Below are 3138 nucleotides of genomic sequence, written 5' to 3' on the forward strand. Positions count from 1 at the left end.
GATCCATGCATCCTTCAGTAAATATTAACACTTTGAATCTCCAGGAGGCTCAGGGAGGGATAGAGCAGAAGCTTAGTGACAGTGAGGACAGCTGCAGTGCCCAGGAGATTCAAGATTGTGTTCATTCATGGGGTGGAAGGGTGGGGTGGCAGGGCAGGTGTGGGCTGAGTCCCACGGACCATTGCAGGGAGGCCTGTGCTGGGTAAGCAAGAAGCGGGTGTCAAAACAGCCCATGGTCTTGAGTGCAAGCAGCTGGCATCCTGAGACGGATAACTTGGAAGGACCAGACTGGGGAGAGAAGCCATCAATTCTGGGGCAATTTGAGATGTCTGTGAGAAACATGAGTGTAGGCTCAGGGAGGCTACCTGGGTTTGTGTACTGGGAGTGCCAGGTTGCGTGCTGGGTTTGGGTTCTGAATGTGTCACCTGGAGGTGGTGGACACACTCAGACAGGAACAGATCCTCCCTGGGCAGGGGCACCGAGAAACAGGGCCAGGAACTCTATCTGAGCAACTCCAGCCCTGAGGGCTCGGGGGCAGTGCGGTTGAGAAGACGGGGTTGTTCTTGGCAATAGCAGCAGTGAAAGTTGACTTTCCCTAATAATTTACATTCATAACGTTTTAGAACAAAAGAGATCTAAAGATATGTAGTCTGGCTCCCCAGTGTAACTGAGAAGAAAAGAACTGGGGAGTTCTTACTGTCTGCCAGCCGGCACGACCTGCCTGTGCAGATTGCCCTTGGAAACACGGACTCCTCCCGAAGCAGGAAATAATCAACTCAGTTCTGCCCATGATTCTTGAGTGATTTCATCAAGATATAACTATATAATTCACACTTGCTAATTTTTTTCATCTGCAAAATTAGTGCCAGTCCTTAAGCTAATTCTCTGTGGCGAGTGTAACTCAAGTAGAAAAGTAAGCTTGCAAATGCAGGAAGCAAATGGAAAGAAAAGCTGAAATCATCATGTAGTCTTGGGAGGCCTTCTCTAAGGTGAAAGATGGTTTCTCTTCCCTCATCTCCCAGGAGGACACCGTCATCCTCTCTTGCCGTGGCGGAGCTGTCTGGGAACATGGGTCTTCCTGGTCCTGGTGCCGAAGACTGTAGGGAGCTGATGTAGCTGGAGGCAGTGTCACTAACACTGCTCACTGCAACCCCTTCCCTGTGGCGTGTGGTGGGACTGCACTTCTCAGCCTCCTGTGGGTGGGCAGAGCCAGGTGACGACTCCTGTCAGTGAGTTATGAGTGGAAATGATCTCTACCTCCAGGCGAGAGCTGTTAGTCCATAATGCAAGACTCCCCACCTTCCTCTTGTCTTCTAGCCCAGTGAGTAGAACTTTTGCAACAATAGCTACACCCATAGGCTGATTCTGTGAGGAGCAGAGCTCCTCTGATAATCTCAAGTGAATATGTAGCATGAACAAGATATAAATGTTCGTTGTTTTAAGGCAGAGGTTTGGGGACTATTTGTTACTAGAACAAAACCTTGCCTATGCTGACGGGTATTTTAGGTATTCTACTGACTGCTTTTCAGGGGCAAAAAGACAGTCCATGTATTTAGTTCTTCAAGGGCAAGTGGACACCTCCATGTTCCCTGATTGTGGAATATTATCCTCAAAGGAATTTCACACACCAAGGTAGGAGTCTTGGGATATCCATGATGGTTTTTTCTGTGGGTAAAGTAGAGGCCAATAGATGGGCCTTCTTCCAGGGAGTGGACTAAGGGAGGGAGAGTGCTTAAGGAGTAAAAAGACAAGAAAGTGACTAACAGCAGAAAACACTTGCCATCAGGAAGGGAAGAAGGGAAGGGAGGTGATCAGAGCTCTCAGGGAGCACACTCCCTAAATGATTGTGACATTTCCTTGAAGTTCATGGAATTGTTTCTTTTTATTTCTAGTCTCTTCCTCCAAAATCTGGAAGAACAAGGACCCATTTCATACCCAGTAAGGAAAGGGCCAGGCCTAGCAAAAGTAAAGGACAGCAATTCATGGCAAGTTTGAGACAAAAAGAGTTCTGCAGGACCACCTTGCACAGAGGGTGCCTGGAATATAACCACCCAGTGTGGGAGGAATTGGGGTTCCAGTGGCCCCTCTTTCTTGGGCCTCTGTGATTTCTGAGAGAAAACCCAGAGGCAAGCTCTGTAATTTGCCAAATCTGGTGTATTAGTCACTCTTTCATCACTGGGACAAAGTTCCCAACACCAGAAACTTAAAGGAGGACAGGTTTACTTTGGCTCCCATTTCAGAGAGTTTAGTCTGTGGTCAGCTGGCTCCAAAGCAGAAATGGCATGGCAGGGGGGCTTGGCAGAGAAAAGCTGTTCAACCCATGGTAGCCAGGAAGCAGAGAGGGAGGGGAGGAGCTGGGGATAAAAACACATCATTCCGGGTCACACACCTTTGACCACCTCCAACCAGGACCACACTTCCTAACTCATCAATGGATGGCCCACTGATGAATATTACACACCCATGACCTAATAACCTTCCCAAAGCCCCACCTCTGAACACATTAGACTTTTGGGGACATTCTAAATCTAAACCACCACAGTAAGGGTTCATGAAGGAAGCCACAGAGAAGGTAACCCTTAACCATATGCCCTTTGGGAGGCAGCTTGGCTTTTCCACACAGCTGCTGAGATATCACACATCTTTCCCACCAAGGTGGCTGGGTTCCCTGCACAGCCACAGACAGGACCCCCGGAGGAGTCTGGGCCAGCACTCCCCAGAGCACTAGCAGGACATTTCTTTAGCTCTGCCAGAGAAAGTCCATGAAGGCTGGTGGCTCATGCTGATGGGCATTCTCCGGACTTGTCTCCTCATTTCCCGGGCTCACTTTCTGCCCCTTCCTATCAGCTACCGACCAGTAGCACTTCCTTTACACATGGTACCTGTGGTATCTGTTTTGGTTGTTAAAATAAAATATTTGAGGATGGATGCTTTACAAAGAAGAGAAGTTTATTTAGCTCAGATTTGGAGGCCGAAAGTACAAGACTAGGAGGCCCCACATTTTTGGTGGCCCCATCTCCTTGGCCTGTTGTGTAGGGGCCCTGGCTGCTGCTTCACCACATGGTTGATGGATGGCATCATGGTGGGAGCATCAGAGACAGAGAGAGAGAGAGAGAGAGAGAGAGAGAGAGAGAGAGA

At 48.9% G+C, this 3138-nt stretch overlaps 1 long non-coding RNA gene across 1 annotated transcript; it reads left to right on the forward strand.

Moving 5' to 3' along the window:
* Positions 1-1026: 1026 nt before the first annotated feature.
* LOC106147345 lies at positions 1027-2169 on the forward strand. Its single transcript, XR_001232204.1, has 3 exons — positions 1027-1321; positions 1530-1632; positions 1893-2169. It is a non-coding gene; the product is annotated as an uncharacterized LOC106147345 (long non-coding RNA).
* The last annotated feature ends 969 nt before the right edge of the window (positions 2170-3138 follow it).

This window comes from Chinchilla lanigera, unplaced genomic scaffold (assembly GCF_000276665.1).
Source record: "Chinchilla lanigera isolate Chin_1 unplaced genomic scaffold, ChiLan1.0 scaffold00145, whole genome shotgun sequence".
Taxonomy (NCBI): domain Eukaryota; kingdom Metazoa; phylum Chordata; class Mammalia; order Rodentia; family Chinchillidae; genus Chinchilla; species Chinchilla lanigera.